The 23,872-nt window shown below is 50.3% G+C and overlaps 1 long non-coding RNA gene across 1 annotated transcript; it reads left to right on the top strand.

Moving 5' to 3' along the window:
* The first annotated feature begins 13,283 nt into the window (after positions 1-13,283).
* On the top strand, positions 13,284-17,065 carry LOC119158291. The gene is made up of 3 exons (XR_005107825.1): positions 13,284-13,349; positions 14,161-14,316; positions 16,825-17,065. It is a non-coding gene; the product is annotated as an uncharacterized LOC119158291 (long non-coding RNA).
* Positions 17,066-23,872: the final 6,807 nt, after the last annotated feature.

Genomic DNA, 23,872 nt, shown 5'->3' with positions numbered 1-23,872 from the left:
GGCGTTTAGAGCCCACCCCAAAGCGGCACATGGTTATACATTGATGGGACAAAAGCAAGCCCGCTGGTACGCCCTCCCCTGCCTTGGGCAGCAGTGTCAGCAAGGCACCAAGACCAGCTTCTCCTTCCCAGAGGACACCAAGCACACTGCTATTGCTGAAAACGCACCATGGACACAGACCAAAAAAATTGCTCCATGCTCAGCGTGGCAGCCGGCAAAGCCAGCAGCCTCCACAGCACCTCGTGCGCCTGCCGTACAAATACAAACCTTATTTTGACCCAAGAGCCAGCTTCTGCCTGCCCGTTACGATGCCCCAGCCCAGCCAACAGGCTCATGTCTTGGCACGGAGCGGCTATGCACATCAGCCGCTACAACTATATTATTTAGTGCCTGATAAGATGTATGCACAAAACACCGATCGGTTTTCTATCATCTCCAATAAGTATAACCAGAAAGGTTAAGCTCCCCAGTCTGCTGAAACAAGATGAAATATTTTCAGATGGTTTTAAAGAAACCAGATTATTCCCTAGCGTAAGGATAAAGCACGAAAAATCTAGCCAGTCTGGCTCCCCTGCCGGTATAACCTTTTTAGTACTGGATAATGAGGAATAAGCTATAATTTAGGTGGGTTTTATTTATTATTTTTTTTAAACACAGATCTAATTGAGAAAGAAGAGGGACAAGTCATTTTATAGTCTTGCATCATCTTTCCTGCAGATGAGTCTCTAATGCACCCACGCCATAAAACTCAGGAACTGTGCCCTCTGCATGTTGTTGTGACAAATTTCAAATCAAGAGGGTGCTTGAATTGGATTTATTACAATTGGAAGACAAGAAATTGTAATCTTTATGAGCCAATGACACAGAGCCTTATAATAAGAGAATGAAGTATCATTTTAAATGTAAAGCAAATTAGATTACTGGGGTCAAACCCTTCTACAGAGACATCATGTCTTCAGAGCGCCTCTTGCATTTGACATCCTCTTTTCAGGTTTCACATTAGCATTTAAGTGTTTTTTAAATGTGTTTAATATTCTTATAGGAGAAAAGTGCCTGGAAAAGTCAAGACATGGAGATCACGGGCAGGGGGAGGAAGGAAGCCATCAAAATACGTCCCAGGGGAACCTACAGCCCTGCCGTAAGGAGACGGCTCTGGGGCTGACAGAGCGCTGCTGCCGTGTGTTTCGCTCGGTCTGCTCGTGATGCTCGAGCTCTCTGGTCCATGGTGGAGCCCAGTAAGGCTGACCCACCATCCCAGCATGGTCAGAGGTAGGTCTCGCTTTTAGCATCTGCTGGGAGGTGGCTGGCAAAGCTCCAGACGCACTGTGGCAAATTACTTGCGGCTTTTCGTTTGTTTGCTTGCTTTATACAGGGTGCTGGGGGGGAAAAAAATCCACAAACCCTTTTGATCTCATCAAAGGCCATATATTCCCTGCCACAAGATGCCTGGCGGGTGTCGTCCATCCCACCTGAATTCCCCCGAACCAGTGAGGACCCGGGTGACCAGGCTCAGGGTGGCAGCCCACCATTGCAATGCTGTTTAACCGTGGGTTTTGGAAACATGCAGAAGATGCAGAGGCACTGATGACGGTTTTCGCGAGTCACCTTGCAAGGTCTGCTTGGCAGGCACAGGGAGCGGAGTCTCGTAGAAGCTTCTGCTCCTTGTCTCCACAAAGCAAACTTCATAAGACAACTTCTAAAGACACCAGAAAATCCAGTAAGATCATCCACCGTAAACATACTGCTACCAGCAAAGGACTGGTTTCCCCTCCGGTGTCTTGCTCGCACAACTCTGGTTTGTTATTCCCTTCAGCATCTCCTTTGCTAAGGACACCTCAAGCTGCAAGAGGCAGCAAGTCCTGAACCTCAAAGTCAGGCTGAGACAATTAAAATGTTGTGGGTAAGCACCTGAGCACACAATGCAAAACTTTAGCTGTTCCTCTGATTTAAGAGACTTCATGTCTTAATCATCTGTCAACACCGCATGTAACCAAGCACGGTACAGAGGAAAGGTCTCCCAGAAGGAATACAAACATTGCACATGAAAGGAGAAGTCTTACTTAGCCTAGAGGGAATTTCAAATTAGGTACAGCATTACTTCAGCTTTCACTGTCAAGAGTGGTTAGATTTTCATTGACTTCTTTTGTAACAGTAAGGCTTGCCTTTGAAGAATCCACAAACATCTTCACCTTCAACTCACATTTGCTAGCTCCTGCTCATTTTTCGCACTGCAATAGCACTTAAAAGCCACAGTCAGGGGCCAGGACCCCAGCTGCAGCAGACACCACGCAACAAACAGGAGTTTGCCACTTGCTGGCCCCCAAAAGAGCTTCCCGTCACTAAACAAAACAAGAGGAGACAGGTGACTGCAGATAAGATGCCAAGACAAACGCTGCCGGTCGGAGGGAGACACAGCTGGCCCCGGGCTGTCGCGCTGCTGGCAAGGTTTTGACAGCCCGGGACTGGAGCGGCCAGAAGTGACCCCGTTGCTGATCCAGAGATGCACACGGGTTTTAGCAGCCCCCTCCAACCAGAACCACACAACTCCATCAAGCCTCACAGTGGTTACCTTACCTGTCCTCTCCTTTCTGCCTGCCCTACTTTTCACAGAGAAGCATCCTTCTCATTTATCATCAGAAACGGCCACAGACTGCGGGCACCAGAGCAGGCTTGGAAGGCAGACGCCATTCGTTTACGGACAAACAACCAGCAGGAAAAATCGCAATGCACAACTTCGTTGGGGTAAAGTACAAAGAGCTCGGGAGAGTGTTATCAAAAGGGCCCCAAACTTATTTTCTTAAGCAAAAAGCTTTGTCTGGTTGGGGAAGAAACATGGCCCAGCTGGGGCTTTGCAAGGGCAAACTGGATCTTCAGCAGGACCGCGGACTTTGGAAATAGCAGAAGGCTTGCTGTGCTTCCAAGTCACCAGCTGGAACGCTGCGATCGACAGCATTTGCAGGTAACCTCCATCGCAAAGTTACTGCTGTTCCCCCGGTGCCGGCTGGACAGACAAGATCCAGAAATCCCCGGGCACGGCCACCTGCTCCTCAGCATTCTGACAGAGTCCTTCATCACCCGCTTCAGTCCCAGCAGCACACATGCACCAGCTCCATGCGTCGAGTCATTATGTCCCCGGCAGACGTAACTACACACATACACACATGCGCGTGCACGCACACACGCGGCGTTTTCAACGTGCATCTCGGCCTAATAATTGTGGGGCTTTTGTAAGCTTGTCTCAACTTGCCGACAGCTACAGAGGAAAACATAATTCGTTAACTCTACATGAGTATTAAAGAACAAAGCTGGAACTCCCATACAATTATATTTTATCTCAGAGCAAGGTGAAATCATTAGATATTAGTGAAGTGCAGTGGCATAAAAATGATCTGTTAGCGGGGGTTCATTACATTGTATTTTCAGAGCCAGGAAGATCAATGCGTTCATGCATCATGAATTAGTCTCATGCCTTCATCTTCCCTGCTCTCCGGAAACCCAACATGATCTATCGCCAGCCATACATCATTGTTTCAGCATTGCACATTAATGACAAAGCTACAGTTTCCACTTGTCAAGCTGACCAGCTGCATTTTTCTGCACAAGACGGAAAAAATCCAGAGGAGGAGAAAGAGGGTCATTTCTGGGCCAGGCTTTGCAGTAAATTTCAACCCTTCAAACCCCTCCTTTTTCTGTAGATCCATCACTTTTATAATCTGAGCCTTAACTTGCTCTCCTTGCTTATATCCAAAGCTTGGAAGAGCTGAGGGAAATTGGAAGAATAAATCCATTAGGTGATTTTGCTGGGTCCCCTTCAGCCAGCGTGGAGCTTTGCCTCCTTAGGTGCATCCCACTGACCGGGACCTGTCTGGGCTTGTGCCTGGAGCAAAGGGGTTCCCACCACTTGCTTTAGCAGTGGAGATCCTTTTGTTCTCTCCCCTACCGAGCCAGTAAGAAAATCCCATTTTCCAAAATGCCTGTTGGCATGAGGCCTCTCGAAGAACCGCCTCTGCTACCCTGTTATTCTCCCCGTGGGCACCCCAGCCAGGAGATACTGCCTCCGCCTTCCCCACGCAGCTTGCCTTTTCTCACCGCTGGGCAGGGCAAAATTCACTTTTTCCCTCCTGACTAACCTAGTCTGAGTTCTCCCTTTCCCCTCTCAACCACCGAATCATCTACCGCTGCGCGCTGCGATTAATCATGAAGCTACAAACAAAGGAGACGGCGGTTGCTCAGTTTCTCCCACCCACTGTGCACAAACCATTCCCAAGATGGCAGTGGCGGCAGAGCAACCCGCGATGTTCCACGCCTTTACCGCCCACGGAGCATCTCCGAGATGATGCTGTCCCCGTCTTGCAGAGAGGGTGCTGAGCTGGGGAGCAATTTGTTCAGTCCCTCACAGAAATGAAGACAACACAAGGCATTGCACCTGGGTCCCCAGCACTGAAACTTTCCCTGCTCACGAGCAGCCCCCCCTTTTCCCCTCAGCTTTGTCCACTTCTTTCTGCTGCAAAGGCTGTAACCTCCGATGAGGAGCGATCTATCTGATGCAGCGTTGTCCTCCCCTTTAAGACCAGCCCTGGTGCTCATGGGGACAAGGAGGCAGTCGCTCCTGCGCTCTGTGATGGGAGCAGAAATGGCCCTTCCAGGACTGAACCAACACACAGGCGATAGACCAACCCTTTAACAGGGTACGCTTGCAGTTTGCTCCTCTGCCAGACTTCTTAAAATGGCAGTGATGCATGTTCCACGCACTCCAAAGGCTCTGGAAAGGAGCAGGGTCTCTGCCCCTCCTGCCACCCCCTGCCGCGCGGTGCTGCTCAGCCCCAGCCACTGCCAGGTCCCCACCACACAGCCAGCGTGGTGCCTCTGGGCACGCACGGGGCGAGGTTTTATTATTGTTTTAAAAAAAACATTGATCAGCAGCGTTTGAAACATGACAATGTGCCAATACTTCCCTTGTTACGTGACAGATGACTGCACGGATGCAGGGCTAATGCTGCTTCTGCTCCTCATTATTCACTAATGCTCACAAACCAGCTGACAGTGGGCTGAGCTCTTTAGGGCAAATCATTTCTTTCCTGGCCTTGGATGCTCTCAAGGTAACGATTCAGCTGTGGCTGGGGGGTGAAGCCCCTCAGACTACATTTTGGTTTGGGTCCCACCTCACCCCAGAGAACCTGCTGGGCTCCCGGCGCCCCACCAGCAGGAGCAGCAGCATTAGACAGGTGCTGGCGGGTGCTGCCCATCCAGGCATACGTCCCTTCTGGATACGTCCCTTTCCGTTTAGATGGGGCCAGCCCTGGCCCATGGGACAGCCACAGCTCTCCAGAGGGGCCCCGAGCACCCAGCCCTCCCCATCGCCGGGCGCTGCTGATCCTGCCATGCCCTCTCCATCCTCCCAGCTCTGCCATGAGCTTGCCCGCAGCAGCAGGAGCCTCCACTGGGCTCCTCTCCCGGCACAGAGCAGCCGCAGCCGTGCCAGCCGGTGCCCTTGCCGTGGCTATTGACAGCGGCGAGCGGGGAGCCTTTCAGTGCCTCTTTGTTGGTTTTAAACAATGACTGTCGCCAGAGCTATTTTCGCTTCCTCTCCCCCGCTTTCCCCCTCCGTACAGCACTGGGGCTTTTTTTTTTTTTTTTTTTTTTTTTAAATCAATGGGCTCAGATAGCGTCGTACTCAAAGTGACCTTTCAAATACCAGCCGGAGCCAGGTCATCACAAACTGTGCTCTCCACCCCTGCAGAACATGAAAGCCTTTTCATTTCTGTCTGAAGGGCCGGGGAAGAGCGCGGCTGTGTTTTGAGGACATCCACTTTGAGCCTGCTCCTGGCATTAACAATAACTGGTGGCTTCCTGCCCTGAGTGGCAGCATTGCCTCGACGTGACAGGCAGCATTATCTACTGCATCCTGATTTTTTGGCCACCTTATTTTTGCACTTTGAACAGCAGCCACGAGACCCAACTGAAATGCAAACATCTGAAAGCCAGAGGAGCTGCATGAGAAAATCCAGACAAACCTGGATTTTGAGAGCAGGATGTCTCTGCAGGGGGTAGGCAAGCATCCCACTGAACGTGCCTGTCAGGAGGGACGCAGATTTGAAAGTCTAGAAGCCTTTGCAGGGTTTGTAACCAGGCAGGTATCCCATGTACTGGGGAAACTAGAAACCTCATTTTCTTGCCCTCCAGTATATAATTCCCACATGCACCGCTTAATTCCTACATCTGCCACAGCTGCAGTGTTGCAGAGCATCGCACCATGAGTGACACAAGCCTGATGCCCTACGCTGCCAGTTTCTAGGTTAGAAGCAAAAGTCATTCTCCTGGGCCTAACAGAAATTAAAACAGAAGCTTCACTCTTCCTGTGAAACCCACAGGTAGGATCTGTGCTCTCGACCACGGAGCAGGAGCTGCTGTGCTGGGGGAGCCAGTAACACGGAGCAGCACACAACAGCGGTGGCCAGGAGGGAAGCAAGCATGCAGGGGCTGGGGTCTGTGTGCCCTCACACAGCCCAGGTAGGACCCCAGGGCAGAGCTTTTTTCCTTAACAAACCCAAAGATTAGACTACGCACAAAGGCAGACAATCAGAACCTTGCAGTGCACATCGGAACCAATTTCCTTCGGCAGAAGCACAGCGAGGCACAATTCGGAGGACAGGGCAGGGGCAAGGCTTGCTCCATGGGGTAGGTGGTGTGTCCATACAGCTGACTGGTGGGAGCAAAGCTGGCAGCCACTGGCCGCTTCCAGCACGCATAGGAAAGTGAAGGGACAGTGCGAGACATGCCGTGCCTAGCTCAGCACGAACAGGAGCATCTCATCTCCATGCACTCACAGGGAAGCGGCAACAAATTGCTTCTATTTCTTGAAACCTCTTCACTGGTGTACTTTGCCCTTTCAAAATGTAAAGAGAGAGTCAGCACAACACTTAACGGCGCCTTAAAAGTATCTTCTGTTATGGCACCACAGACAGCCCATATTAAACAAATCCAACTACAAACACAAACGGCCAAATCCTCGCTTCCTAGGATGCTCTCATTAGGAAGAAGTATTTCAAAGAGCACTGCTTACCACTAACATTGTGCTGGCTTTTGCTTCCCACGCCACCTGCACCAGAGGGTCAGCCAGCCGCTGCTGCCCGAGCGCACAGCACCAGGGGCAGGCACGCAGAACGCCGCGCTCCTTCACGCCTCCACCTCCCTTTCGCCACGGCACGGGGGGAAGGGTCTTGGGGCAGGATTAATGTAACAGCAGGACATCTAGAAACCATCGGTGCTACCGAGGTCAGGCTCCCGCCAGTAGAAACAACTTTTCTACAACTTTAAACAAGCACTGGATGTGCAATTGCTCTCAGCAACACCTCAGTCCCTCTCCACGATCTAAATGTGACATCAGGCCAGCTCATTACTGCTCTAAAATTAATCCACAGACCAGAAAAGAAATGCAAGCTGCACAATGGAAAATGCATAGGGCTAAACTGATGGAGTTTGGAAAAAGTTGTTTGTTCTCCACAGTAAGCATCCTGCTCTTCCAGTGGAAGAAATCCATCTTCCACTTTGTCCAGAGTGATTGTATTTCCCACCCCCATTTTACTCAAGAAGCTTAGTCTAGCATTTTTACTTGAAATCAAGGATCTTCTTGCTTTTTCACATGCAGAGCTTAAACAAATAGCTTGCTAATTATTTATTTGACCATTTATGCTTACAATATCTGCAAACAGGTTTCAGTTTTCTCACATTTTCTCATTATTGGGAATTATTCAAAAAGACGCTGTGCCACTACGAAAAAATCAATGGCTTTGATCATATTTCCTTTGCCATTCTTTGATGTTTACAGTTTAAGCTGTACTAAATTACAATTGGCTTCAAAGGTCTGGGTCTTATCTGGGTGTATTTGCTTGGAGAATTGAGGAATCGCACAGTTAAACTCAAGACTTGTTGGACTTGATACCAGCCGGCTATTGATAAAGAAAGCAAATGTTTTAAAGATAGAGAAGGGGGAGAAAAAAAAAAAAGCTTTTCCTTCTCAGGACAGGTAAGTTGTGAGAACATACCCAGCAGCAGGACTGCACTGGTGAAGAAGGGCTGGCGAGCAATGCTTCTCATGGCGATGCTCCAGGAGCTGCTTGTGCAGGACCAGGAGTGGGGGGGCAAAGCCAGCATCCCAAGAGCTGCATCTGCTCCATCGGGAGCATGATTGCTGGGTCCCTGCTACTGCCCTTTACCTGGCACGTCCCACACCTTGCAGACCCCGCTCCCCACCTGTGCTCAACAGTAAGACCCCGGGCTGAGCAGAGACCACTGATGATCATTGCCTCCCTGCCAGCCCCATCCATGGGGAATGTGCCACAGAGCTGACACCGATGGGTCCATGAGTCAAAAGAAAGCGAAGGTGAGAAATCCTCAAGGTCAGGCTCTGTAGTAGCATCTCGCAGAAGATGCAACACCTGCTCTGGACATTTTTTTCCTATTCCAAAGCCTCAGAGAATGCACAATGTACTCCAACGCTCTATAAATATTTAAAAGAAAAAAAAAACCCTAGTCTTAATTTTGGCAGGGACCTGGCTCTCGTTGTGACTCAGCCCTCACCCTCTCCTTTCGCTGGGCTGGGATCCTGGCCACCCTGCATGTTTTACGTTAATGCATGTGGCTCACCTGCCTCCCTCGCAGCACCTTGCCTTCGGGAGTGAGTCATCGCAGGCCACCAAGCCAGGATGAACTCCTACATTTGTTTCCCAACCATCTTTCCAGCTTTTGTGTGTGATTTTGCTTCCACTGCTGCATGCAATGCTTTTACAGGTACAAGTGCAGGGGCTTTGCTTTCCTTCAGCGGTCCTTCGCAGCACTGATTTTGACTGAAGGTTGGAAGAAACAAATTCCCTTTTCTCAGGCATTGTGTTAAAAATACCTTCACCTCTGCAAGAAGCAGCTGCCTGCTCCTCACTGCTATCCTTTCCTAGTAGACCCTCAGCTCTGGTAGCTAAAAGGAACAAAAGGGTGAGTATAAATTCAAGGGACAGTGCTGCAAGGGAGCTAAATATAAGTGCCCCAAGAGCAGCATTTCATGGTTAGGGAGTTGTTTGCTGCTGGCTTCCTCCTCCCCCTGACAAAGGGTCCTTTTCACAAGCCTCCTAGAAAGTGCCAGCGAGCACTCAGAGCACATGGTCAAAGGGGACGAGATGAGGGCCACGACGTACAATTGCTTTTCTCCTCAATGCCTTAAAAAAAAAAAAAAAAAAAAAAAAAGCATTTTACTACGTCTGGCAACACTTCAGCACAGTCTTAATGAGGCTTAATGTCGGCTGGCCGGCCCCAAAAGCACACGGAGCCAGCGAACGAGAGACACGATTAGCAAACTTGAAACTTGAGGGATTTTAAGCGCTTTTGACCAGGCATTTTCTTTCAGCACAAGATGTATCCAGGAGATCTATTATGCCTGTCAGGCAAGGCTGGGGTTGCAGAGGAAGAGTTAAGTGATGCCCAGTGACACTTGCTGTAATCAGATTTTCACATTGTTTGAGTAGATACAGTTCCTGAGCTCCCCAGCTGTCCTGCTTCATAAGCAAACACATCTCCCAGTGCAGGCGGGCCAGAGCTTTTCCTTAATTCCCAACAAGGCTACAGAACCCAGCACTAGCCTAAGCAGACACAGGAGCATGGCTAAGGCTATAATGGAAAACCAGGGCACCGGTGCCGCTCCCCTTCCCTGGTGCGTCATCCATCATCGATTCCAGCAGGGGTGGTACAACAAGCTCTGGGTCGAAGCCAGGGGATGCTCTCCCTGATGTAGCCAAGAGCTCACACCACCCAGGCAGACGGTGGGTGGCAAGCCCAGCCACAGCCCCTTCAGACAGCACATCTCAGTGGGGTCTGCTTCCCAACCACCTTCCTGAGGTCAGCAATGCAAAAAAAAATCTAAAATCCCCAACAGGTTACTGTTTGTTCTGATGGGTTTTTTTCCTTCCTCTCTCCTAGACAAAGATCTCACTGACAATAGTAGTTACCAAGCACACATTCGTGTCTCAGGGCCAGGACAGCTGCCCGCAGGTGGAACCCCGCCACCGGGGCACCAGGCAGGTGTTTCTGGTTCATTGAAGCCCCTAAGCCCGGGAGCGATGAGCACCCCTGGGCGCCCGCTGGGATGGTCGACAGCCACCAAGGGCCCCGGGCAAGAGGCACTGCACAAGCACAGGAGCATGGTCCAGAAAATACAATATTTTGTGTTTTCTAATGCTGATGGCAAGATGGGGGCATACATAAGGATGCACCAGTCACTGGCAATACATCCCTGCTGTTGGTGCAATAAAGTACATAAGCCCTTATTTTTCTTAATTATTCCTGATATTTCACCTGTCATGTTGTCAGCTTCCTCTGAGAGCAACGATAAATAGTGCTTCTCATCTCACATCCTTAGGGAAAGCTTGCTATTTATTCCTGTGATGGGCAAGACATCATGACTAATTAGGAAAAATGGGAGCCCGCTTGCACCCCAGCAGGAGAAGTGTGTCATCAGCTTCAGCTCCCAGGGAGGCAGGTGGTTTTTCTCCATGGACCTTCAGCAGCTGCCCCAAGGCATTTGTTTGCTGCAGCCTGGGAGAGGGAAAGGATGGAGAAAGGGGTTCCTCCATTCCCTGAGAGTTCCATATCCCAAGGCTTAAATAAGGGAGGGAGATGGAATTTGCAAAATGACTTGATTTTAAGTCAGGTAAGTGGTCATAAGCAGGCAGATGCATCGTCAGATGGACTGCCCAAGAGATGAGCTGTATGAAATAGGGGCGCCCCCCTTAACCCCCTCCAGAGCCCAGGCAGATCAGCCTCTGCGCTCCCATTGCCATAAAGCCCAGCCCACAGCACAGCTTCCGCAGTGGCAGGATTTACTCCTCCTCTTCCCCTGCCACCACACACACTCCGATCATAACAAGGTAATTGAGATCAGAGCTGGAGAGAAAAACTCACATGGGAACTGCAAATACCTCAGATTAAAAGGAAGTAAAATTAATTTAGAAGTTGCTATGAGCACAGAAGAGAACAACACTCACCATAACTCTTAGACCTATGCTAAGCAGCAAAAAGGCAAGACAACCGCCATCCCTTCTTCCTCTCTCCCCAGACCAGACGTGGGTTCATCCTCATGCTAATTGCTTGCAACACAGGGGCAAAACCCCTCCTGTAGATGCAGAAACAAGGCTGATGTAGGCCAGCACCAGCGCAGCTGGCTGGGGAGGGGAGGGCTGGGGGCAGAATGGTGCCAGCGCTCCTGAGACCCCCCCAACAGCAGCGGCCGGGTGCAGAGCAGCAAGGTGCTGTGAAGGCTGTTCCCACTGCTGCACGGCAAGGGCTGGGCAGAGCTAGAAATCTTTCTGTTAGGAAAAACTAATGAGGACAAAACTCCTATTGCCACTGTCACGTCAGCGAGCATCGCCTAGGATTTGCGCAATCTCTCGCACCGTCATGTCAGGTGAAAGTTATTTGGTTTTGAATTCTACCTCCGGCCACCAGCCCCTTCTAAATAAGCTGTCAGACTTAACTGAGGCAGCTAACAAAATAAAAGAGGTGTGTGCAGGGGTAACCTCCTCACAAATTGATGCAAAATAAGAAATCTCAGCTAGCAAATCTCATCACTGGAAGTGTAAAGCCACGCGTATGCGCTCAGGCAGCGCAGCCACCCCCTCAGCTCTGGGTGATGAGCAAGCTGGGAGCAGCGCTTCAGTCCTGCACATGAGCTAGGGAGCACAAGCAGCACTGGAATAACTGGGAGAGTGCCAACCCCTGTTACGGGAGCAAAACAGAGGCGTGACAAGCCTCCTGCATCAGTGACTCATTTATCCAGGATTTATCTCGGCTAACATGCTGAGGCTGACAGCTTTGCCTGCATTCCCACCCGTTCTGCCCTGGGCTCCTGGCCATGGAGCACTCTGACCTTACAGAGGTCCACTGGGATGAGCAGCTTCTCCCCACGGACCCAGGGCTGGGAGGGAGGGGAAGTAGACAGGACAGAGCTGGAAACTGGGAGATGAAGCGGCATAGCTGTCTCATTCCATCATGGGCCCCATCTTTCCAAAAGCAGCTGGGATTGTGTTGCTGCTGCTCCTGCGTACAGGACAGGCAGCTGTTCAGGTCACACGGAAACCCCACCACCAGCTATTGCATATGTTGGCCCTGGGAATGTGGATTAAAAAAAATTATATACCTTGGTTGCAATTCCCTGTTATGTTGCTTGAGATGAGCAGGGGGCGATGCGCATGGCTGCTGTGTCAGTTTTACCTGCCACAGCCCCGGGGTGGAGGGCTGGGGAAGCCAGCAAAGCACCTGCCCCAGGCTAGAGGGCTGGGAAGGTGTGCTGCTACCCCGATTCCTGGTACCGACCCCCTCCTTTGGCAAACCACGAGCTTTAGACAGCTTTGGGGAGCAGCTCTGTTATGTAGCAGCAGTAGTAAGCTACAGACCAAAAGAGCTGTCCCTTAAAGCCAGGCTCTGTAAGCACCCAGGCACCCATCCAGACCGAAGGTAAGGCGGGAGCCTCATTCATTCCAGCCATTGCTGAATGTCAGCTCGCATCCTATCCCTTTTTTTCTCATGAACATTTTAGGCTCAGCATTTCTTCCCATATGCCACTGATATTCCCCATTCATAAAACTGCACCTCAGTCACATCTCTGTAGAGACACCGTTTATAGCAATAGTCAGGCACCGAGCACTGTCTGCCAAGTACTTTCCAGAAACCAGGAAGCCTCCAAGAGTTGTGAGAAAATAGGGAAACAACGTCTTTTGGAGCGCAGGCTGGCAGGAGGCAGAAAATGCCCTCCCTGCCTCTGTCATCTCAAAGCAAGCCGGGGGGGCGACTGCATGGGCCTCATGAAGGACCAGCTCACGAGCTTCCATTTCGCAGGGTCAAAGAGGCCGTGTGTCACATTTGGCACCGAGCATCTGACCTGCGCTCAGAGCATCCTGCGAGCAAAGCTCCTGCAGCCCCTAGAAGAAAGCAGCAGAAGGCAAGGAAACAGCTTCTTCCTTTGGGGAGGGGGGGGAAGATTTATGCATCCAGCATCCACACTTCTCTCCCGAGCAGAGGCTGATAGAATTCCTGCTTGCAGATACAGTTTCTTACAGTAGCCCAGTAAATTAAATTAAAGCTATTTACTCTGTATTTACAGGCTTACAAATAAATCTCAGAAAGCATTTCACTGAAAGAAGAAAGGGGAGGAGGAGAGGGAAAAAAAGCATTTTCTGGGCCAAATATAAACAAACAAGGCCACAAACCTCCTCACGATTACTTATTAGCTAAGGGAAAAGGGAGCTGAAAGTTGGTACGCTTGGAATAACGCTACACAGAGTGGAGGAGAGCAGCATTTTGTTCAGGTAACAAGAAAGAAAAAGCAAAATTTCTTATGTAAGGAAAGAACTCTCCTGAGCCTGCATCGCCAGCCTGTATTTGCACTGCTACCTTCATTTTAACTGAGTGCTGTGGGTCAATGGGAACCCTTTCAAGTTATAACTGCATGATCTGCCCAGCCTGTAATGGGAAGCCAGTGGGTTTTGTTTGATTTTTTTTTTTTTTTTAAGTGGCTGATTGAGTTCTCTTTGTTTTGTTTGGTGTGTGGTGCACAATGGAGCCCAGTGCATTAGTCAGGAAAATCAATAGCTGCTTCGAAGGGGAAATTCAGAGGGGAACCCAGGGCCTGAGCTCAGAGGCACAGGAGGGGAGCAGGGAAGGAAGGAGGAGGCCAGGGGAGCTGGCAGGGCAGAGGGTCTGCTGAGCCCCTCCTGCAGGGCACTGGCCACCCTTGGCAGAGCGGAGCGTGCACCGTGCGCAACGTTAACAGTGGTGAGACCGAGCCTGCGGCACTGAAATGCCACAGCCATCGACTCTGGCCCCACAAAGGCAAACAGACCCATTGCCGCATACCTAAACCCGAAGATTTAGGAGTCAGGAGCAAAACCTGCACCTTGAAGCAATGAGTTTGGTGTTCAAGCACACACTTTAAGTTGAGTTTAAGGCTTTCGGCTTCTGCTGCATCACATCTGAAAGCCCTGCTCCAGGTCAAAGGCTGAGGTTTCTACTCATTCACTCCTTTTTCACATATGCAGAAGGACAGATGCTTTTAAAAGCTGAAGCATCTGGAGATTCACCATGCTTGCAGCTGCACTGCAGTATGATTTTTCTTTCCAGAGATGGACACTGATGTCTACCACCAAAGAGGCAGTGAGCCTATGCAACGCTTTGCCACACATTGCACGGCCAATCTCTTCTGCAAAGGGGGACAAAGAGTGAACCAGCAACACCATGCTAGAGCCAGGAATCCCATGCACATACTTGGGGCATGAAGTAAGGAACTTAAAGCCACACATCTAAATGTATAGCTTGTAAATTATTAGCTCTTGTGTAATGAGGCTTCCGTTTGCTGGTGATGCATTAACCAATGTACATAGGGCCCTCCTGACTCCAAACAGCTCCTTGCACTTGCATGGTTGGGTTTCCCAGGAAATCTGAGATGAAAAGACCCCATTTTAAAGCCACTGTTCACAGACTTTGCCTGAAGCTCAGGGAGGCAGGTGACCCTGTGGTCACGGCGCAAGCTGTAAGCATGCCTCAGATAACAAGGATTTTCCCTTATTCCAGAGATTCACTTCAGCATCAGAGCTGGACGGGGCTGTATCAGACCCTGTCCTGCCTAAAGCCACACACCAAGCTCGCCAGCATTCAGTCCAGCAGAACTAACCAACCCTGGCCACCACCTCTAACCACTCCTTTCTGGTTTGATTTAGACGAGGGGAGCCCATTTCTCCTCTCCTCCCCTTCTCACACCTGAACATATCCAATACCATGTCCAGCACCTGCCCAGGTGTCCCACACAGGAGCAATGTCTATCCCACCTCCAGCAGCTGTACCAGCGAGAACCCCGCCATGCTTCTGCTGCAAGCTGTGCCCCAAAAACCTTAGTCCCATCTTCCCTCTTGATTTTTTTTTTTTTTTTTTATTGTACAAGTATGAACTCAGAGCTATATCAATCAATTCCCCACTTTCTGTACCAGGCTGCTTACCATGCCCTGCTTTCCTTTGAACTTTCCCTGCTCTGAAAAAAGAAGTCAGACTAATCTATAAAAATATTTTGGATGCTCTGTTTGGCAGCCCTGGATTTCTGCTGGTTTCTTGTCCTCCCCGATTGACACAGGTGTCTAAGAATAGTTTACATTTGATACTGGTATCACTAATGATGATCTAGCAGGCGCTTATTCGCCACATGCACAGAGAGACATCACCTCTTTAAACCTCCACCTCCTTTGTTGTGGAGCACAGAGGCTCTCCGTGTGGGTTACGGAGGGAGCTCTCATCTGGCAGGGGATGTTTGTTAATCAGGCTGGTGGCTGCAGTGAGGTAGTGATCCGATTTGGTGATAATTAGGTTCCAGTAGCTATGTCTTCAGGCAGCCGCATCCTTCTTGCTGCTGCCATCACCGGCCAGGGGTCTGAACCATAAACCTGGCAGAGCGCAGGTGGTGCCAAGGATGGAGTTGCTTCGTCCCTGCACTCAGAGCTGGTCTGCAAGCAGCAAGCATCCAGGGAGATGGGAAGCAAAGTAATGCTGCTTCCCCAGTCTAGGGTAGCCATTCTGTCAGCACAAGGCTGGCCGCTAGGCCAGCAAGCTTTTCCCCGGAGTAAGACGGGAAGCAGAAGGAGTGGACCAACGGCTCCCCATCCTACAGCATTAAGTCCATCAGTAAGACTTGGCACCCACAGCTTCCCTGGATGAGCTCAGCACATTCAGTAGCACTAAAGAGCTTGTTAAGCAATCCCTAGGTTTTATGCTGACTTCTCCTACAGCTCTTCTAGATGGAGGCAGAGCTGGCACCCGTCCTAAAAACCCAGCGTCACTCTTGGCTTCTTACTCCATCAGGCACCATTAGCTCCTTTGCTTGTCACAGCTCCGTTCGCGAGTCAGACGCCCCAGATGGGAAGGCGCACGGGGAGCAGCTGTGCGGCACAAAGCCCCTCTCAGCCTCCGCAGCCCAGCCCTGGGAAGGCAGGCGAGGGGATGCCGGCTCTCAGGCTCCTGGCCGGGCATCACTCACAGCCGTGGGCCTGAAACTTAGCCTTATTTATCTGCTCCCTGGTGCGGAGTAAATAACGCACTGCCATAACAGCCAGTATTTACTACATGTGTGTAAGGGCTGACAGCTTATCGCTCTTACTGCAAGAAGGAAAGACAGTGACCTCCAACACTTGCATCCTGGGGCGAGATGCATAGACCAGCACCCCATGACATGGGCATTTCCAGCAGAGGCACCTCAAGCAGGAGCATGCAGAGAGAAGAAATTAACATTTCTGCAGGAGACACAGCAATGGGCTCAAAATCTCTCCCAGATTTTCATTGACGTGGCCCTTTGGCTGGCAATGCACATGTAATGCGGCATGTGGGATGCAAAGGCCCCACTGCACAGGGTGGTGTACCGAACAGGCTGATGGAGAGCTTGTAATCCAAGCTTAAGGACAAACAGCTGGTGATTAAAGAACAGATGGGAAGGAGGGAAAAGGGGACAGATTTCTTCCCCCTTCCATACATTTTTTTTTTTAAATCTATTCCCCTTTCAGAGACAGAATGCAGAAGAGAAGGGAAACCCCCCAAACACACACTCAAAAGCAAAGGAAGGTTTTAAGTCGCGCAGATGTTAGGGAACAGAGCGCTTCCAACAGTGTTACAGCCTTTGGGGAAAAGGTGTACTTAAACTCCTCCTACCTCTTCCCCAAATCTCTGAGAAAGGCCAGAGATGCCCAAAATTGTAAACTCTCCCAAGCCAAGCTAAGAATCTGTGCTAGTGAATATGTTTTGCCTTAGGGAGCCCAGCTATTTCAGCCCTGTTGCCTCATCCTTCAAGGGATTTTTAACTTCCAAAAGAGCACAGAAAACCCCTGCCTTCCTCATCCATGGATCTGCTGATCTGCAGTAAATACCAGCACTTTGGTAAGCAAAAATGTTCAAATTCTGGGAGAAGCAAGATGCCTTAAAATGAAAGCCAGGTACCATACCTCTGCCCACCACCTCTCTTGAGATGCCTTCCTTTTTGGATATGTAAGGACACAGGAGAATAAAGTCAGTGATGGTTTTAGTTCTGTGTTTTCTCCCTTTTCTGCAAAAAGAGACCTCCTGTGCAAATGAACACTACAATAAAGTATGCAAGACAGGCTTCCCTTTGGAAATGGGAGATTACAGTTGAGGGATCACAGGAACACATGCAGAAAGCAAGGCTGCTGCTTCTTCCCCAATTATTGTGCACTCTCTGCTCTATTTTGTTGACCTCGCACATTTCAATCAGGCTTCAGCACATTCTGCCTTCACCTGCTATGAATCAAAACCTGGAGGGCTCAGATCTCCCTGCAAAGAAACCCTTTGATAAGCTTGTTACGGATGCCAGACAGCTCTGGTTTGGTGGGGAGCTTTTGTAGAACACCATTGCAAATGTATGTCGTCACCCAAGAAAGTTGTGGGATTTACTTGGCAGCAAGTGGGAAGGCAAGGGAGCCGAGACACTGCTTAATTTGCTTCAGCAACAAAAGGCTAGAGAGGAGAGCACTCCCCACCAGCCACGGGGCTGATGGGAAGAGTTGCTTAAGTCTGATGTGGGAAAAAAATGAAATAAAATCAAAACATGGAGAAAATGGGGCGTTCTGTAGAGGGTTAAAGCCAGAAACATATGGCATTTCTACCACATTTAGGTTGTCAAGCAGCCAAGGATCTCTTCTGCTGCTGCTTACTCTTAGAGGTTTTAAAGAAACACTCATCCATACGCAGGGCATTTAGCAGCGCAGCAGGGAGCGTGCCTTGAGGAGCGCCCGCCAGCCGCCGGCCCTCGCCTGAGCATCACCGAGCAGTCGGTCCCCGAAGGGTGCTCCCATCCCACAGACAGGCTGTGCCAGCAGAGCGGGGGCTGCCACCCCACAGCTGGCTTCACCTCCCCCCCCAGCACGAGTGCCTGCCCACTTTCTGGGCCAGGTGGCATTCCTTTCGCCATTGCTCACCCCTACCTTCCCACTTTTCAGTAAAAAACTGAATATTGTCTACATGCATTTTGTCAATGTGCCTACCAGAAAACCCTTACTGGAGGCAAATAAGCATCCTGCAGGTTTTTTGGCGTTTATTTTTTAGGCTCCTAAAGTTGCTAGTAACTTACTTCTCCTATTAAGCCAGCTCTCAACAGCCCACTCTCCTGCTCTGCTGAGTAGCAAAGCGAGGAAAATGGGAGTCAGCAGTCTGACAGCCTCCCAAAGCTTCTCTGTCTCGTGGAGGATCATTCAGCCCCTTTCCCCATCTGTCAGCACTTTTTCCATTCCCTAACTAGACACAGACTCCCCTCGAGACCCTCCTGCTCCTGACTTCACAGGCTTTGGTGGAAAGCGGAATGGAAATCAAGCACAAGCCCCTTCAGGAGGGTGAAAACCGCTGTGATGCCAACAGCACGAGTGTTTTCTAAGCAGTGGACTCCTCTTGGGTATCAAGAAGCCATAGATTTAAGGAACTTCAGTACTGACATCCCAAATTTTGCTACTCTGCTGAGGGACACCGTCACAAAGTCAGTCCTGCACCCAGGCACCATGCAAAATGCTGGTTGATCACCAGCACCACGCTTCCTACTCCGCAAGCGACATTGTTCCCTCAAGTGCGCCCGCTTTCCCTTGCAAGTCTCCATCTAAGCACGTATCGGGTCCAATCCTGCCTCAAGCTTGCAAGAGTGGTGATCAGCGCCCGAGGGCTGCAGCATATCTTCCCCCAGCCCAGGACAGCCAGGTCAGACTTGTGTGCACCAGGCACCCTGCTGCACCACACCAGCTACTTTGGCGAGCTTTACCTCTCTGACACCAGTTTCTATGCTCCTCACTGATGACTCTGCACTTAGACATTTTAAACATGATCGGAGCACTCAGGAAGGGTTATAAATACCCGCCGTGCAGCCTAATTATAGCTGTGGGTTGCAGAGAGTTTAGACAAGCAGCATCCCAAGGGCTGGACTGCTCTGCTCAAATGCTTGGATAGACTCCCCCACCTCTGACATGTCCCAGGCGAAGCTCGCTTATTTTTCACGTGCACGATACCACTGTCGTAGCTGGGCTGATTGGTCTCGTCCATCTGCACAGCTCCATGGGCAACGGTCACTTTCTCATGCTGCTTTCCATCTTTGTGCAAAAGCTTTCCTGGTATTTCAAGCTGTTCCCCCATGCCTTTCCTCAAGGTCTCTCTAAACACCGCCCATGCCCCACAGCACTGTATTTAAACAGTGCGACGGACACCTACCACACACCGTTCACTGCTCTGTCCTCTCGGGGAAAACCGCATGGTGCGGAGTTGGGCTTCAGTAGCTTTTAGAAACCGTTAGAGCTGTTCTGTCCCATTTTTCTCTCAAAGGCAGCAAGTCAGACAAGCTGTTTTATATGCATGGAACAGCTCCCTGCACCCGTCCCTGGCTGTGCAGTGCCATGCCTCCCCCCTCCCCCTGCCCCCCCCCCCCCCCAGCTCCCCGCAGAGGGGTTGCTGTCCTGAGCATGCCCCGCATCCCTGCCCCCCTGCACCACTCACTTTCCCTCTGTTCATCTCTTCTGCAGGATAGAGTTTATTTTTTATGATGAAAGACAAAGCTGGATTTTATGTTTTTATATGAATGTAGATGTTGGCTGACAGACTCTATCCACAGTAGTGAGGAAATTCAGACCCTCCGGCGCTGGGTGGAATAACCCAGTGTATGCAAACTCCATGTAGTAATTGGAAACATTTGCTGCTGCAGCTCTGCAGAGCCACAGGGGCACTGGGAATGTTTTCCTTCTCCCCCAGGTTTGCTTCATGGAACTCCAGAACCAGAGGCTGGAAGAATTTAGCAGAGTTCACGACCTCTACAGCCCAGTAAACCCAGCATTTCAGGCATTTTTGCATACTGAATCACTTCTTACCTGACTGGACTCGCACTTTTCAACCCTTTGTTCAAAGAACTGTTAAATTCTTTATTTAGCTGAAACACAGATTCCCTGGGCTGAGGAGTGAGTTATCCCTGGACTTATTTGGAGCAGCTTGCTCTAATAATAAACCCAAGCATCAGATGCATGCCAGGATGCTCTGGGTAGAGCTGGCACCCAGCACCCTGCATGGAATTTCTGTAGCCTGCTGTCCTCACGCCCAACTCATTCGCCACCCGGCATGGTGACCCTTGGCAGCTACCACCACGCTGCTCCTTGCGAAGGTCCCATCACACCCACGACTCCCAAGTCCAGGAGACAACCCCTAATTTCGCACAGTCCTAGATGAGATCACAGGGTAAAAGCACCTTCAAAGGCCACAGCGATTAAAGCTAACAGGCAGCATGAGGTTATTTTCTGCAGCACGAGGGAAGGCACTCGCGTGTTTTGGACCAGGCAGGCATCCTTGGCTCGGATGCTCTGACCTGCTGCGCTAGAGAGGCTACAGCATCGCGCCTGCTCTCTTCAATATGGAGCCCACACACACAAACACAAATATTTAGCTGAATGGTGGCTGTTTTCCAAGCACAGTGTTTCTTCTCCAGCCACACCAGTGGATGCCACCAGCGTGCCTCGGCGCTTTGGGGAGCGGGCACAGCGGAGGGTGGGGTGGGAACGATAGAGCCCGTGATCCCCATCGCATTCCCCAGCACCGGCAGCGAGAACACAAGCAAAGCAAAAGGTTGTTCTGCTTCTCAGCCTCCGAGACCATATGGAGCTAAGGCATGATTGCATTATTTCTACTGTACTGCAGCAGAACTAAACAGAAAGCTGTAATAAACTACTTGCAGTATGTTCCTCAGCACAGTGCACACAGCAGGGAAAAAAAAAAAGCGGCTCAACAAACGTGTCCTTAAGGAAGCCGCGCTTCTGAAGGCGAGCTGTGCTCTGCAAAGCAAGGGCTCTGGGGCTCTGAATCACGCACATTTCCACAAGGCTGGATGATGAAATTTCTGTGTGCTTTCTCCATTCTGCTCCCTCCCTTTTCGGGATAATTAGATTTGTGTCTGGCCAGTTATAAAAGTATGATGGGTTTTAGGATGGGCTAGCATTGGAAAGCTATAAATAGAGAAGAACACAAAGTGAATTTGTAGGGGATCCGCGTAAGCAGAGCCCGCTGTCGTGCCCAGATTCTGCTGACGGGCAGCATGGATGCCAATCTCGCCTCTCCCCCAGCACGGAGGGTGTCAGCACCAGACAACTTTTAGTTTATGTCTTACGTATTATACGCAGCCTTAGGAAAAAAAGCAGGAGCATGATAGACTCCCTATGATTTCCTCCTGTATAGCACTATAATATATAGGACCCATGTAAAGATAGATGATTTAGCTACTACTTTGTGCTTGCCCCTGCTGAACGGGCAATATCAGATTACACATGCAATTAAAATCCTGAGACAGATGCAAAGGCAGAGGCGATTATTTCTAACTTCAACACAACTTTTGCTTCAGCCATGAATGTGTGTGCCACAGAGTCAGCATAAGCCTTAAGCTTGCAGATGCCCCTGAATGAAGTGGCTTTAAACTCAGCTTTTCCTGCTCTCTCCACCCAAAAAAGCCCATTCTGATCAAGAGAAAAGGCATTGCCAAAGCCAGTCACGGGAAGGGATGCTTCAGTAAATGGGATGCAGGAGCCAGCTGATGGTTCCAAGTCCTCCTCCGAGAAACCAAGCTGCTTGCAAACAGATTTGCAAGTAGTGAGTGGGATTTAAAAAAAAAAAAATAAAAAAAAAAAAATCTGTCAGGTTATTCATTCAGGAGACATTCAACACAGCCAAAGTACAAAACCTCTCTATACTTTGCAACACACTGTAAAAATCTCTTCTGAGGCTGGATGCAGCAGAACCATCAGGACCACAATGTCTGAGCTAGCTGCCCAGGGATCCTCAGCTCCATCACAGGGCTCGGCTACCAAAACCATCACTCTTGGGGTCAGTCACAGTGAACAGCAGGGTACAGTTGTGCACCCACACCGCCTTCCAGTGTGCAGGCAGGGGCACCCACAAGCCACCGAGCTGCAGTGCAACTTGGGCATCAAAAGGAGCCAGGTGAAATGACAGCCTACACGCTGAGCCTGCCTGAACATGTCACTGTTGCTGAGTGAAGAGGACACCGCTCCTATGGGTCCCCAGGGAGAAATCAGCTCAAGCTGAAAGTCAGCACTGAGTGTTTCACCTGAGGCATCCTCAGAGACCTCCTGGAAGCTCCAAGTGAGCAGCAACACAGGGGGTATGGGATAAAGCGGGGCTGGAAATAGGAGGAACGAGTCTTGTCCCCTGTGCCCCCGCTGCCTGGTGACAGCCACCAGCTTTACATTCAGGAAACCCGCTCCAGCCTGCCTCGGTGAACACTCTCAGAGTTGCAGCAGCACCTCCAAAGTCCTTGTTCAACCTCGGGAATACCTGAGCAAAGCAATCACACCAGATGCAATCTAGCACCAGCTGGATCGCCCTCCCATCCCAAGGATGTAAGCTTATTAGGCTGTGGCCCACATCAGAGTTATTGTTCTGTGATAAATTTATTGGTACTATCTCACCTCATTAAATGCTTAAATAGACCTGACAAGACAGAAAAATGGGACTTTTTTTTTTTCCAAAAAAAGGAATCTAGTGTTCGCATGCTTGGAGTCACCTCTAATGCAACAGCCTGCACTTCAGGAAAGGACAGGGCACAGCACCAAGTGAGGGGATGTTTTACAGCACAGCTGACTCGCGCTCACTTCCCAGAAAGCCCTTCCCTGGAGGAAAAGGCTTTTCCATCGCTCTTTAAAACCCTACTTGCCAGAGAAGTATGCATCGTTCTGGCCAGCCAGAGCAGAAGGTCAACATGAGGAAGGAGGGAACAGAGGAGCAGACAGGATCCATGCTGTCTGTGCTATTAAACGGCTTAGTGTGAGCTGAGCTTTTGCTCCCCATGTAGCTAACAGCCACGGCTCCCAGCATCCACCCCCCTTGCAGCTGCAGCTGTACCGAGTGGCTACTCCAGACCTTCAGGGAAGATTATTTAAAGCTTCCATTTGTTCTGTACTCTTAACCTTCGCTGCAATTACCCGCCTGTTTCACACCAGAGCCTCTTCTTTGCCTTGCCTGCCTGAGGACACGAGTGCTGGGAGCACCCTGTGGCAGCGATGGGCTGGGGCCAGCAGCAGGAAGACAGCCAGCACGACAAGGCTCCACGTTCCCCGCATAATACCGCACTTAATTTTGATTTAGTAGGACAGCTACAGTATAATGGCTGCGGGAGACCATTATCCTGTGACAATGTTCTGTTCCACTGTTATTGCTTCATTAATTAAGTACCAATTGACTATTAATTGCGGAAGATATTTATTACCGGAGAGAATCAGTTACCAAGTAGTTAAAGGTCAATCAGAGGTTTAGCTCATCAGTTGGTATTTACACACACTCTACACCTACACACGGTGTTCAGAGAAGCATCTTCCCGAATTGCTCTGCGCATACAGAGAGGCGACAGCATCTTGCTGTGGTCATGCCTGGGTTTGCGCGTGGGTGCTCCTGCTCTCGGTGCAAACTGGGACGGAAGGGACGAGGTATGGACCAGACATTACTGCACCGCTGCAGGACTGTTACAGCTACGGAGGGAACAATCCGGCTGGCAGAAGCGATGAACCTCCGTCCCGCAGCTGGGCTGTGAGGTTGGGATCTGACCCAAACCATGGACCAGAGCAGGAATTCCAGCGCCTTGCAGGCTCCCAGGGCTGACTGCAGACGGCTCCGGGAGCTGCAGAGCCGGGCGGGCAGATGAAGTGCCCTGCCCTCCTCACACGCAGTTTGCGGCTGGAGGGAGCAATGAATTCAGCGTTGCATATCCCCAGACAGCACTCAAGCCCACTGGAGTCTCTTAAGGAAAAGATGCGCCTGAAAT

This window comes from Falco rusticolus, chromosome 16 (genome assembly GCF_015220075.1).
Source record: "Falco rusticolus isolate bFalRus1 chromosome 16, bFalRus1.pri, whole genome shotgun sequence".
Taxonomy (NCBI): Eukaryota; Metazoa; Chordata; class Aves; order Falconiformes; family Falconidae; genus Falco; species Falco rusticolus.
Note: the sequence above shows the minus strand (reverse complement) of the source record. Positions and strands in the feature narration are given on the sequence as shown.